The sequence below is a fragment of the Onychostoma macrolepis genome, chromosome 14 (assembly GCF_012432095.1).
Source record: "Onychostoma macrolepis isolate SWU-2019 chromosome 14, ASM1243209v1, whole genome shotgun sequence".
Classification (NCBI taxonomy): Eukaryota; Metazoa; Chordata; class Actinopteri; order Cypriniformes; family Cyprinidae; genus Onychostoma; species Onychostoma macrolepis.
Window position 1 is genome coordinate 23,958,192 of NC_081168.1, and position 15,366 is coordinate 23,973,557.

General features: G+C 34.3%; 1 protein-coding gene across 1 annotated transcript in view; it reads right to left on the reverse strand.

Annotated features, from left to right (window-relative positions):
- LOC131553663 (protocadherin alpha-C2-like) overlaps positions 1 to 15,366 on the reverse strand; it is a 120,902-nt gene that overhangs the window by 86,310 nt on the left and 19,226 nt on the right. The gene's annotated exons all lie outside the window — the stretch shown is intronic.

Sequence of the window (15,366 nt, forward strand, 5' to 3'; positions counted from 1 at the left end):
GTGAAATATTTAATTTAGAAATATATAAATATAAATATTTTATATAAATATAAAGACTATATGAATTTATGGAACAAACAAACTCTAATATCTGCTTAGAAAATTTTTTTTTTTTTTTTTTTAAATGATATGTGTATTAAATGAAATCACTTTTAAATGTCACATCATATATACATAATGTTACAATAAAACGTGATTTAATATATGCATTGACACACATATAGTTAGAAAGAATGAACAGCAATAGCGTGCTTCAATATTTGTGAGTTCGGCATAAAAACAAAGAAAAAGAAAGGGAAAATGTTTTTATTTGTGCATGAAAAATAAAATCCATTTCAATCCCATAAATAGGCTTTTTAGGTAATAAGGTTAAAGCAGCATGTGATGAAACAGCATGTGATGAAGCAGCTTTTGCTGAACGATGCACTGGCCGCTCACACTAACCAAAAGGTATGATTGGCTCCTGACACGCACTGCAACAGCTATTTCATTACCTGATTGGTTAAGCACACTCTGTTTGATGCTCCTGGCTATTTGATTGGCCAAGGTGTTACTGTGCACAGCTCTGCTAGTGAGAGTGGTGATTGAAGCAGATTTATGTCTATCAGACTCTCAAGAGAATAATCGACCAATGAGGTCTGAGTATTGATTTACATTTCGCCTGGTTTTGTTCACAGATGTACGCACCACACCCTCAGAGAAACCAGCAATGAGGAGAGGGTGTTTCACAAGGACAGATGACACATAAATCAAACACACACACACACACACACACACACACACACACACACACCCACAAAAGCTGCTGTAAATAGGTCATCACCTATTAAACCAAATCAATTCTGACACACTAACACACATTGAAACAGAAAGAATGAATCACTTATTGACAAACACTGCTAAAGTGTAAACTGGTGGCAACGTTTTGTATTTTGTATACAAAAGCTAGTGCAAGCACACACATTTAAATACACACACAATAAAACATTACACTGATCGGCCACCAGGTGGAGATTTTCATTTGTGAGTCAGTTGTGAAACAAAGAAACCAAGGCTCTCTCTCTCACACACACCCCTCTATCTCACACTCCATGTCAGAGGAAATGAAAATGCAGCTGGCATAATGTTAAGACAGGAGAGAATCCACTCAGCAAAGGCAGAGCAATCTGATAACACACATGCACACACATATTACAAATCTAGGCTGTAATATGTATTATATCGTACATGATTTGTGCAGTATTATAGTGTTATTTAGTTGGTTATTGTGTGTTGTATTCATACAAGTTCTAATAAAATAGTTTCAGATTTAGGAATGATTTCACAGAATCCATTTGTAGTCACACACAGGTCCATGTATATACAGAGACTGAAAGAGAGAAAAATGATGGCATAGAATATCATACATTATTGTATGCTGACTTCTGTAGATTTGATTTTTGATTTTTTCCAATGTTGTCACCAAATTATAGCATATAATCATATAAGTAAACGCACACACATTGTAGGAATCTAGTGACCTGCTGTTGTGATAAACCTATTTGACCTCTATTCTCTCTATAATCCATTAACCTGCAAAACTTGCACAGAAAATATAATCCACCCGCTCCCTATGCCTGCGACCTAATTATTCACACACACAAAAATATAATTTATGTACATCCTCAGAGTGGTTTTGTTTTTGTGTGTGTGACTGTGGATTGTGTGTAAACAGTGGTGTGCAGATTTCTATGCAAAGGTTAACGAGAGAATAGATAGATAAGAGTAGTGCTGCAGGCGTGTGTGCTGGGGTACTGCAGAATGACATCAGCAAGAACGCTTATGGGACATTTCAAGTGGACAGAAACAGAACCCAGTGTTCCAAAAGTTCTGTTCTATATTCAACCTTCTCTCTCTCTCACACACACACACACACACACACACACAAGCTGAACATCATCTTTCACTCTCCTCATCAAAACTTAATAATTTCACTTGGTCTCATGCATTATCAAGAGCTTCATATCCTAATTCTTTTAAAACCACTTTAGCTATATTTCTATCTACTTCAAAAATAAAACTGTCATGGTCTTACCTTGAGTGTGCTCTGGGTACACAGCATATGCATGGAGAGCACAATAAAAAAAGAGAAGAAGAGAAAAGAGCAGAGGTTAGTACTTTACTTTTGTTAAAGCATTATCTTGCAGTGCACACATTTCAAACTCAAACAGATGTGAGATCCGGTCAGAGGCCCAGCTTTGCTGAGACACACTGATGGACATTTGGAGTTTCCCTGAAGGAAACCTACAGTTGCAAAAATACAAAAATTGTTTATCGTATGTGGATTAAATATGGGTTAAAATGCATGTAATACCAACTTAAACACAAGTCAAACAACGTGGCCATCATGTACTTAAGTTAGTGTACTTACCATTGGTATTTCACATCTGTAAATATTGTACCATATTACTGTATTGTACCATATTACATTTCTTTGGTCTTTAAAAAAAATTATATATATATATATATATATATATATATATATATATATATATATATATATATATATATATATATATATATATATATAGTTATTGATTCTGATTCTATAGATTTTATAAATGTATCTGATATCAGCATATAGATGTTTTAAACTTCTAGACTACTGTGAAGTCATTTATAAAAGGTCAAAGCATCAATACCGAGGCTCTAAATATGCCAAACCTTTATATAAACATATTTACTTTCCAAGAAGCCTTTCCAGGCTGAAATGTGTATGTTTTTGTAAACAAATACAGCAGATGTGAAAAGTCTGCAAACTTGAAAACCCACTGGTGCAGTTTTCAGCCCAAAAACCAAATATGCATTATAACAATAATCCATGACAGTAACCAAAAAAAACAAACAAAAAAAACCTTTAAAAGGCAAAGAGCAAATGCATCATCAATATTAATGCCTGTGCCTCTCAGAGTTAAACTATGCATGTAAAAATAACAAAACATCCAAGGCCAGTGAGCGAGAGACATGATTAACAGTGTGACGAAAGGAAGCAATGAAAATGGAGCAAAAACAGCAAAAGGAGAAGAGAAATAGAGTGAGCGGACCAGTCACAAGGACGAGAAAAAAAGAAGAGTATCATGAAAGAATGGGGTTAGTGAGGGAGTGAATTAAAGAAAGATAAAGGGAAATTAAACAGGGATTAAGAGGTGGAGAAAGAGTGAGAGGAAAACAAGATAAAAGAAGTGTGTGAGAACCAAATTAGACAGTCAGTAAATGAACTAGCATTAATTGTTACAGTTTTTAGTGGCTCCCGATGGATTCTGTAAATGTGTGTATATTGCATGTGTGAATGGCAGGTCTTTTGCATGCTGGGTAAAGTTCTTTCCCCCTTCAGACCACTGTAAAGCTGATGACTTTCCTCTGTAATCCCATTAGAAAGCTTGTAGTTGGATTACCGTCTCCCTGGTTATGCTGACAGGCCTAATACAACAGCACACATCAACACCACCGGGAGCACGGCAAGTGTGTTGGACCAGATTAACCTCAAAACACCTGAGCTACACAATGCATGATTCAGACTCAGCCATAAAGACTCTCTCCAAAGCGATTCTGAAAATATCGATATTTATGGTGTGGCAGAGTGATTCTGAAGAGCGCAAGGTCACAGCTAACTTGCATATTCCCTAATGACAGTTCAAGCACGCTAAACACAATTTGTCACATCAGTGTTCATTATTAACTGACAGGATGGATGAAATGCTTTTCTGTTATGTTGATAATGTTTAAAATTGCATTGCTACAGTGTTTACTGCAGTTTATTCATGTTTAACAGAAAACACAAAAACTACAGTGAGTATGAGACATTTTAGACCAGACATTTTCAGCCTTTATAGACTCATCAGATTATCAGTTAATGTACATTTATAATAACCAGAAATGTCCTGACAACCATTTATTTTATAAATCATTTGCAGATCCCCAATGGTCTGCAGACCTGGTCAGTGCTTTCAAACCTTTGCACGCAAAACTAATCATACAGGGGGGGGAAATCGTCCTGCTGAACCTACAGGCAGAATGGTGACTTAACCTCACTGTCAACCTCAGCTACAAGCCCACATTACAGCCGATGCTCTGATTACCTTTAGTAAAGGTCACTGACCATCAAACTCACTGGCATTGACAAAGATAGTACCATCACAAATTGCTAGTAGCATTATACTATTTATTTATATTTATGCTATCTATACTTGCATTGTCATTACCAGTGAGTTTGATGATCAGTGACCTTTACTGAAGGTAATCAGTAATCACACAAACAGATACAAATAATAAACCATTGCATGCATATCATCTGCATTCATATTCTAATTATTAGGAAGGACAGAGAGAGTGAGAGAGACTGAGGCAAAATTTCATAAAATTGAGGCATAACACTTTAAAAAAAAAATTAATAAAAAAATTAACATCACACTAAAACATTCAAACATTCTATGAAAAAATAAGTGAAGTGAAGTGTGGCCAAGTATGGTGACCCATACTCAGAATTTGTGCTCTGCATTTAACCCATCCAAGTGCACACACGGCAGTGAACACACACACCGTCAACACACACCCAGATCAGTGGACAGCCCATATTGCTGCGGCGCCAGGGAGTAGTTTGGAGGTTCAGTGCCTTGCTAAAAGGTCTCACCTCATTCGTGGTATTCACTCCCGCCACCTACAATTCCTGCCGGACCTGAGACTCGAACCCTCAACCTTTGGGATACAAGTACGATTCTCAAACCATTAGGCCACAACTAATAAATAATTGGTGTATACAGAATTAAACTGATATGCAGTTACATCTGTGTGACTCTCTCTCACACACACACACGTTTGTTTTTGTGAAAAGTGGGGACATCCAATGTTCGTTCTAAGCTGCGCGCGCAGCCGCGCAGATAAATAATGTGCCACGCAAACGCAAAAATTAGTTGGGAAAGCCATTTGATTGTATTCTAGTACAGCAAAATAATTGCAATGCTCGGGTAAACTGCTATAGAGTTAGAACCGGTGAATGCGGTTTACAGGTTTCATAGAAAGAGAATGACGTGCGCCAAATGAGTCGCTGTAGAAACCGAATACTTCAATGGTTGCGGACGAAGTAGCTCAAATCGAGAGCCAACGCAAACGCAATGACATGTGAAATAAAACGTCCTCATGTATTAAAGAAGAGTGGCTTGATTAAGTGCTGGAAATAGCAGATGATGGGCACAGAACGGTAACAAAACTCTGAGACATTTACAGTCACACACAGGTGTATTGTGCAAACTGTACTTTAGGGATGTTTAGACAGCTATAGAAGAATTCACGTTCACATTTTTTTTTTTTTTTTTAGTAGGCTATTTAACTTACAGATCTCAGTTTAAATGCTTCAGTTTGTTTTCTATTCTCTTCTATCAGTTTAAATGCTTAAGTTGTTTTGATATTATATTATATCATGTTAGGCCTATATTATAAACCTAATAAATAATTGACCTTGTTTTTTTTAATGGAGTCACTTATGCTCATGTATTTATTTGATCAAAATGCAGAACCCCCCCCCCAATTTTCAGCATCATTACTCCAGTCTTCAGTGTCACATGATCTTTCAGAAATCATTCTAATATTCTGATTTATTATCAGTGTTGAAACGTGCTGCTTAATATTTTTTGGAACCTTTTTTCTTTGATTCTTTGATTAGGCTAATAAAAAGTTAAAAAGAACAGCATTAATTAAAAACATAAATATCTTCTAACAATATAAGTCTTTACTATCACCCAAACTTTGAACGGCATGTATTGTACTGTAAAAATGTTTTCTCAGATAACCTAAAATGTGCATCATTTAGTTACATCAAGGGTCAAATCAAATATAAATAGCACATTAAAGTTAAAAGTTACACACTTTTTTTTTGTGCGCACGCTGTACAGGTCTGGTATAAAGAATGTTTTTGCTCAGGTGGCCGAAATGTCTGCCCAATAGAGAAAAGTTTTGCTCAGCAAGAAAAAAAAATAAAGGGAACATTGGGGACATCCCATAGGCATAATGGTTTTTATACTGTACAAACTGTATGTGCTATTGCCCTACACCTAACCCTACCCCTTACAGGAAACTTTGTGCTATTTCAGATTTTCAATACACTCCATTCTGTGTGATTTATAAGCGTTCTGAAAAGTGGTGACATGGTGTAATATCCTGAAAAGTCATCTTCTCCTTGTAATACCTATGTCATACCCTTGTCATTATACAAATGTATGTCCTCATTTGTCACAAAAATGCGCATGCACACACACACACACACACACACACACACACGCACAGAGTGGAGAGTTTAGATCTACATAATGAATATTACAATGAGCACAATGAGAAGGAACAGCAGAGTGATAAAATGAAAAAGAATGAAGTAAAGTGAAAAAAAGATGAAGGAAAAGATAATGGCCAAAAGCAAATCTGACACTAATTCAGAACCTGAGCTAATCTGAATGTCTTTCACGGCTGATATACACACTGCTCACTTTCAGAGGGAGCAGCTGCAGAAGGATGTGGCTGGAATCACTCTCAAGTCTAATGAACACACACACACGTCCAGAGAGCAGCAGACACACAGAAAAACCATGCTAATTCCCCGCACCTGCATGCCAACCGCCATTATTCTCAAAACTAGAAACAACCAACAAACACGGTTGCTGCAACTGAAGAAACATTATGTATAACCAGGCCAATATGGACATAAAAGTATACTGTCAGCTGTTTAAGCCATTTCACTACATTTAAATTCATGCAGTAGAATTCCATAGATTTTCCATTAAAATCAGTGCAGAAAACAAAGTCAGCAAATTCTGTCAGGATGTACAAAAAAGACATTTAAATGCAGATTCAAACAAATAAACTGTATTTTTAACCATTTACCAAAACTAAAATTGTATTAAATGCAAAAGTACAAATCAATCAATAGACATATTAAATAAATGAATTATAATAAAATTATGTATTGATATATGTATTAATGCAACCTCTTAATTCTAGACAGTAAAAACAAAAACTATTAATACAAAACAAACAGAACAATTAAAGAAATGCTACTAAATAAATAAAGAGATGCAGCTTGCAAGGTTATCCACACAAAACCTCTTTTTAAAAAAAGAAAGGAGAGAGAGAGAGAGAATTCAGCCATATTTAAGCTGCAGTCAGTGAACAGACTAAATTATTCACATCATGCTGGCCTACATCTTCCAGGCAAATGTCTGTGTGTGTGTGTGTGTGTTCATGTGTGAGGGATGCAAGGATGCTGTTCGGACTCAAACATGCTCTTAAATTCACAGCGACATTAAAAGCTTCTATGAAATCCCCAAAAGAACAACTCTCACTGGAGAAGTCACTCTGCTAGAGAATAAAAACTGTGATAACAGAAACACTGGCTGGAAATCTACAGAGAAGACCATCAGATTTCTCTGTATTGTAAAGCATTTATAGAGAAAACACAAATCACTACAACTGTGTATAAACCTTTGCAAATATTTTACCTCGAAAGTATGCCTTCACACAAGATTTGGCAGATTTCAAACAAGCACACAAGTACATAAAAATACACACATCAGAGCCTGTGCAAAGTTCATGTTATAAATCACAAAAGTGCGCATATGCCCAGTTTTATACATAATGTTTACACATTACATTATCTTACATTAGCACAAACGCATGAGATGCACAATGATCCTCGTGTGCATGGAACATGGTGTCCATGATGTCCCTGCTGCTTAAATCACTGATACACACCCACACACACATAAGGCTTGTATTTGACATGCATGAGTGAGTCACTGTCCAAATGTCTTTGCCACTCACAAAACATACATACTCAGATGACCACGCAAACAGCACTGGCTGCCATTTTTACATGTTCTTCATTTGTATGCAGCATCTAAGATTAACACTGGGTAAGCGCCAAATGAGAGTAAAATTGCTTTGGCGAATACATTATTGCACGACAGTTGGCTGGTTACTTTATCAGGAAGAATAATAAACATTAGAAATAAACATCATTGTTACTTTCACTTTCTCTCCACTATTTTCTGTGTGTGTTTTTTTCTGAGTTTCCTTCTAATTCTTTCTTTGTGCATTAAGAATTTACAGTATGAGTCTAAATCTAGTTGTGTGCACTCATGCATGCAGATGCATGTTCACAAGCATACAATTCACATGACACAGTGGATGTGTGTTGTTTCTTGGGGTATTTGCTCCAAAGCCCCTCCCTCAGGGCAGCAATCCCCCCAATTTAAAAAAAAACAAAAAAAAAAAACACACAACATACATACAGAAGGATCCTGTTTGAATGGAAGTGAATGTAGGATAATTGCTTTTGCGTGGAAACAGCTTGTCATATAACACATTGACTGCCTGTTAGCTAATCTTTAACATTTTCTGTTTGCTACAGAAAAATAGACCATGATACAGACGCTGAGGTTGTATCTCCTTTAATAAAAGCATATCTTGTTGTTCTATGAATACTTTCAAAATGGCTGCTGTCTCTGAAGAACACACATATGAACCTGCTCTTAGCACACACACACACACACTCACACAAAAGTGGAGATGAGTCACTGTTCCTCCTCCTCCACGCTTTCACATCAAGTCTCTCTCTCGCTATCATCATGAATAGAACTAAATATATTTCTGAGCTTTTAAAGAAAACTTTGAAAATGTAATCATTTCATCATCATTTTCTGAAAGCCAAAGAAAAGGAAACAAGTTGCTTTTTTAATTGTAACATATTTGGATTTGAGCTAGCCCATATGGAAATACAGTATATACAGTATATAAAACAATAGTTAATTTATGTGAAGATATTTGCACATATTTGTAATTCAGATGTTTGCTGGAGACATATATGATCAAGTATATGTACAAACATGTGGATAACATGTTTTTTAAAGTTACTTTTTAAACAATTTTAAAAAGCGTACTTGCAGATAATATAGTAGCCTATTAAAATGAAAGGCCACTTAAATATAGGCCTACTTAAAATAATATACTTTCATTACTGTTTCTTAACACTTAATTGCACTTTTTTAAAAATGCATTTTGTAATGATATCTAAGCTACTTAAATGTGCATTTTAAATAATTTAGTAGTGCTTTAAAGAAGAACATTTATTTTTATATATTGACTAATATAAAGCACATGCAAAATAAAGATTCAGTTTTAAATTTAGAGTGTTGCCAATATTACAATTGTTAATATATTTTAAATATGTTTATTTTATAATATATACCATGTACAGGCTACTATTTGGCTATATACTGCGTCCATTTGCACTTGAAGTTGATTTTTCTTTTAAACTTCAGTCCACTTGCTTAAATGGTTTTGCTACAGAAACTCTTTTGCTCAATTTGAATATTGAGATTTTCATCACCAGCTCCTGCTCAATGAACTTATCTTCAAGAGCGTCAGCCTACATAATAGTTTTGACATGAAGTGTTGTTTATGAGAGAGAGTACTGCGTTAATCAATTAATCATAATAAGTTAATAAGTTAATCAATTTAGAACTTAGAATATAAATGAACTGAAGGACAATATGGCATTTGATTCATTAGTACATAAGCGTGTAAAGCACATCAAATCTTTGTGGAAGCATACATAGTGTCGTATGTCTGTACGTAACTTACATAGCGTTGCTCTTTGATATTATGTCTATTTTTTAGGCTAAATTAGGGTATTTGTGTATGTATGTAAAGCAGGGTTCCTCAACGAGTTTTTGCTGAGGGCCGAATTCTGCCAACAATACCAAGCCAAGGGCCACTGACCTATATATATATATATATATATATATATATATATATATATATATATATATATATGAACATGAACATGAACATTTTTCATTTTTGCATTTAGATAGAGAAGAACTTTGCCTGTTGAATATTAAAAACAAATGAACAAACTAAAAATCTGGATCCCCATGTGTGCCATTCAAATCAGCTGTTCCTGCTCATCTCCAGACTGGATCTCTTCTCTCCACTAATTGCAGATTCAATCATTAGATCTGTCAGCATTGATATTTTTACACTTAGATTTTTTAGGGGGGGATCAAACTGTAACAACATGTGTCCCAACCAGAATTGAGAAACCCTGATGTACAGTATGTATGATTAATTGAATTGTTTAAAATCATGTTTGTTTGTTTTTTTAATGTGTTTATTGTTTACTTCACTCTCACTGTTACTTCACTGTTTTTATCATTATAACAGGAATATCACTGTTCTTCATGCCCTTCCTGTGTCTCTGCTGAGGGATGTGTCTGGGTTTTGAAGAATCTGCATAGTTAGTCTTGAATAATTGACAGCACCACTCATGTTAAAGGGATAGTTCACCCAGAAATTAAAATTCTGTCATCTTTAAGTTAACTCACCCTTAAGTTATATCCAAAACCCAAATTAAAATATTTTTAATGAAACCTGAGAGGAGAGTTTTCTGTCCCTCCAGCTGAAGTACATGCAGCCAAAACTTTGAACAACCAAAAAGACCATAAAAGTGTTGTATAACTAATATTTTAATTGAATATATATATATATATATATATATATATATATATATATATATATATATATATATATATATATATATATATATATATATATATATATATATATAATAATCAATCATATTGAGACAATCATATTGCCTCACAAGACTTGGATTAAATTACTTTTATAACCTTTTAGGATCTTTGTTAGTTTTTGTTGCTTGGACTTTCATGGAGAGACAGAAAACTCTCAGGTTTGAGGATAAAAATATCTTCATTTGCATTTTAAAGAGAAACAAAAGTCTTAAGTGTTTGGAGAGTGAGTAACTGATAACAGAATTTAAATTTTTAGAAAACTGCAGTTCATCAAAATACAAAATTTATGTAAAATTAAAATTTATCTCTTGATATTTGTAGATGTGGATCAGTTTGTGATCAGTTTGAGTATCATTCATTTAGAAGTCTGATTTTGACCTGGTTTTGGTTTTCTGTGGCAAAATTTACATCCGTAGTTTTTTTTTTTTCCAGTCAGTGATGGCCTACAACTGTTTGATTACAAACATTTTTCAAAATACCCTTTGCGTTCAGCGGGATAAATTTATACAGGTTTGGAACAACTTGAGGGTGACTAAATGATATTTGTCTATATTTTTCTAATAATATTAACGTATCTCAAACTGTATTGTACTGCACTGTATGAACTGAACTAATACTGTATTGTAATACTGAATAATTAATTAAAAACTGAAACATAACCACTGTTCTGTGTTTATTTGCAATTTATATTTCAACTTTTATTTCCTAAATATTTGAAATTTGTTTAATTTAAATATATGTACATATATTTGTTATAAACACAAAAAAATAAACATCCTTTACCCATATAGGAACATGTATGCTTTAGGCTATATTATATATATATATATATATATATATATATATATATATATATATATATATATATGTATATGTATGTATGTGTGTGTGAAATGTGCATTTGGGAAAATATACTGTATGTCAAGCCTACATATTTGGAAACAGACATTTTTTTTAATATTTTGAAATACATGTTGCATATATGTGCAAGTAGCTGACATAAACGTATATCTGTGAAATCGATACATGAACAGATTTCAGATTCCTGTATGGGGGTGCAGGATGCAGATGCATCAGCTAATGTGTAATAAGGGAAATAAACAGAAACACTTGCTTTGTCATTTCACAAAACGTAAATGATTTCAGGGCAATGTAAACTTTTACAAAATGTATAAATGACTTTTGATATTCTTATTAATATTTATATATTTCCAAAGTGTCGTTAATGTAAAATACTATCAACTATTCTATTTAAAATTGTGTCCGAAATGTACATATAATTCATGGAATTATTGAACAATAACCACATTAATTACAATACATATTAAACAGAACAATAACATCACTAGTAACAACATTACACTTCCTTGCAAATTCTGGGGGTCCATCTTACCTCTAGGGTATAATTTTATTTTTTTACTTCATAATAAAAACTATAAATTCCATCATTAACAAATAGACACACACACACACACGCACGCACAAACCTTATTATCCAACAAAATACAATGTCACAGATCACTGTTTTCCAAAGACACAAAATTAGATCAGTTAACCTTAAACAGCCCGTAAAACCATGTTCTTCTTTGACTGGATTTTTTTCTGCGCATTCTGCTCTGTATTTTCACATTAATACATGTTTCTTTGTTGCTCTCAAGTTTAAATGACATAGAACAGACCTCTAAAACTGTTTTCAGGGGAAGCAAGAACTCTGGCAAAAGGCTGACTTGCAAAACATTTAATTTTTCATATGATTAAATATTACCCAGAATGCCAAGCAGTACAGAGACCACAGGGGAGGTATGACCTAACAGCTCAGGACTCCAGAGACCATCTATAAATATGCCTAGAAACATGGATACCATAAGAGAAACACTTGTTCCCTGCAGCATGGTTTTACCCTAATTTAATTGGGGATTTACACATCATAATACTTGCAAATAAAAATCTCACATATAAAGACAAGCAGCACAGACCTTCTAAAAATAGCACTCATATCCCTGACTCCACCCACATTCAGCACACAGCTCTGCTTTCAGCCAAATAGATATCTTGTTGGGCTTTATAGCGCTCCAGCAATCACAAACTGAAGCTTTAAAACTGTGTCAGAATCATCTATGTTACAGTCATCAAGTTATGTGTTTGGAATAGCATGCTAACTCTTTATGCAGTATATAGTATGAATACTGTACACAGGATGTTATTTTGCTTATATACTGTATATGCATGCGGTATCTGGATGACCTACAGCATTTTTCAATGCGTATGCAATCAGAGCACAATGCATGGAAAAATGTATCCTACAATACACTTAAATTAACCTGAAGTGATATCAACTGTCTAAAGTCCCTAAGACATTTTTATACACATCTATATTCAAATGCAAAACAGCTAGATAGTAACAGAGCAACACTGGCAGTCATAAACATGTAATGTGAAGAGGTCATGTGACAATATAACGTACTACTATTTGTCATTTAAAGCATCTGACACACACACTTGCAGAAATAAACAAGAGTATGCTGGAGTATATACTATATAAAGTATGCTAATACTACTAAATGAACAAAGACAGACAATACAGGCTTTATACATATCATTACAGACCAATGCATCTAATAATAATATTCATCATTTAAATTAAACACACTACTAAAGCCGACATGACCGTTTCTATGACCATTAGGAGAGACAGAGCTCAGAAGACTTAAAGCCAAAGATTATATAAATGAGAGAGATACACTTGAGACCAGCTGCAGACAGAGATATAGAGGACAGAGCTACTTATAATCACATGAACCAAAAGCAGAACTGATGTGACCCACTAAAGTACTGAACCACTGCAAAATGGACCTGACCTGCTCTCATGCACATACTTTCACAGAGCTGTCTGCCCTGCCCTGTTATGCCATTGTTGTGTTTCCTGCTCAAGTCTTTTGTACATTTACATCTGCACAGTACATTTTGTGTTCTACCAACCTGTAGTGTGTTGCAGTTGCCTTAAAGCTCATCTGCATTGACCTACCAGAGCTATAACAACATATGTCTGTGGTCGGACCTGACCTGGTAAACAGACATTAAAATAATCTCTCATGTGCAAAAGACTTTCTGTTCTGTTCTGAATTAAGACAGTGAGATGCCAGCTGATTTGGATCCTGGAAGATCTGTCAAAATAAACAGTTCTGAAAAAAAAAAAAAAAGATAATTCGAGTGTAAACTCTCTAAATTGTGAATGTGGAATGCTGATGCATTACTAAAGAAACTGTATCCGGTATAACTATTCCAACACAGTCCTTTCCAAGTATCATACATATTTGAAAAAAAAAAAAAAACATTTACCAACATAGGTTAAGAAAGATGATTAGGGCAACACACAATTTAGTGTCTGACAGAACAAACAAGATGAATTATGTGTTTTTTAAAAAAAACAGTAGTTTTAGAGGACAAAGCAAGTTTTTATATTTGAAAGATTACAAAAACAATCTGTTTTTCCTTAAAATAACATGCATCAATTATATGACCATGAATATGCATCAAGAAGATAAAACACAGGCAGCAAAACAGAGCTTAGATCCAAATCACATACAGGTAACAACAAAACAACACTTAGCAGAATGTTAAGCTAACAGAAAAATAAACAAGCTAAGCTTAATTGTTTCACTTTAAATGTAATTGTAATAAATAAATAAATAAATAGTTACTCCCAATGAGCTGCAAAAGGCCTTTCTGTTACCCAAGCAACTGGAATCAGTAAACAAAGAAAGTGTTCTAGCTCTGCTGTTACCATAGCAACTGGGGTGGGCAAAAAAGGTCTTAATGTCTGCCTATGATTCTTTTATAGAAATTAAAAATATTTACATAATCTAATATTGTGAAATTATTTTCACAGTTATTTTGTACAGGCTGGATATCAGAGCATTGATAACTCAATTGCAATGCTAATAATTAAACAGAATTTAACTGAAATCTGAACCAAAGATGAGTGTTTATAACAGAGACTGCCTGAATAGCTTTCCACTGTTATAAAATCCAAGGTTTTTATTAGACACGGAACAAAGACTTCAAATAGCAGATGCTGCAGCAACTTAATGAGATGCTGAGCAGCACCCTAGCTGGGCTGGTCTATGATCAGTGTGTGTGTTTTTGCTGGACCAGACTCAATATTCTGCTGATCTCTGCAATATCTGATTAGACCTGCAGTTCAGTACTCTCTGCGCAGTAGGACAGTGGATTTCATCATCCCAACAAAGAGCATTTAAAAACCTGACTCATCCCAACATTCTATATAAAATACTGATTTAATTTAGATAAAATAATTACTGTAATAGTATACAATTTTTCTATATTAATAGTAATAATAATACAGATAGATAGATAGATAGATAGATAGATAGATAGATAGATAGATAGATAGATAGATAGATAGATAGGAAACAGACAGACGGACAGACAGACAGATAGATAGACATTGTGACAGACAGATAGATAGACATTGTGACAGACAGATAGATAGACATTGTGACAGACAGACAGATAGACATTGTGACAGACAGACAGATAGATATTGTGACAGACAGACAGACAGACAACAACTGAAAATTACAAGGGAAACAAAAAAGATAAGGAGATTGAGGGAAGATAGAATAGAAAAAAAAACCTTAAGAAGATAGATGAAAGCTCTGTGGCTGAGGGAGCGCTGTGTGTGTTCAGCAACATGGAATAAGGCCAATCCTGTCTGCTTGATGGA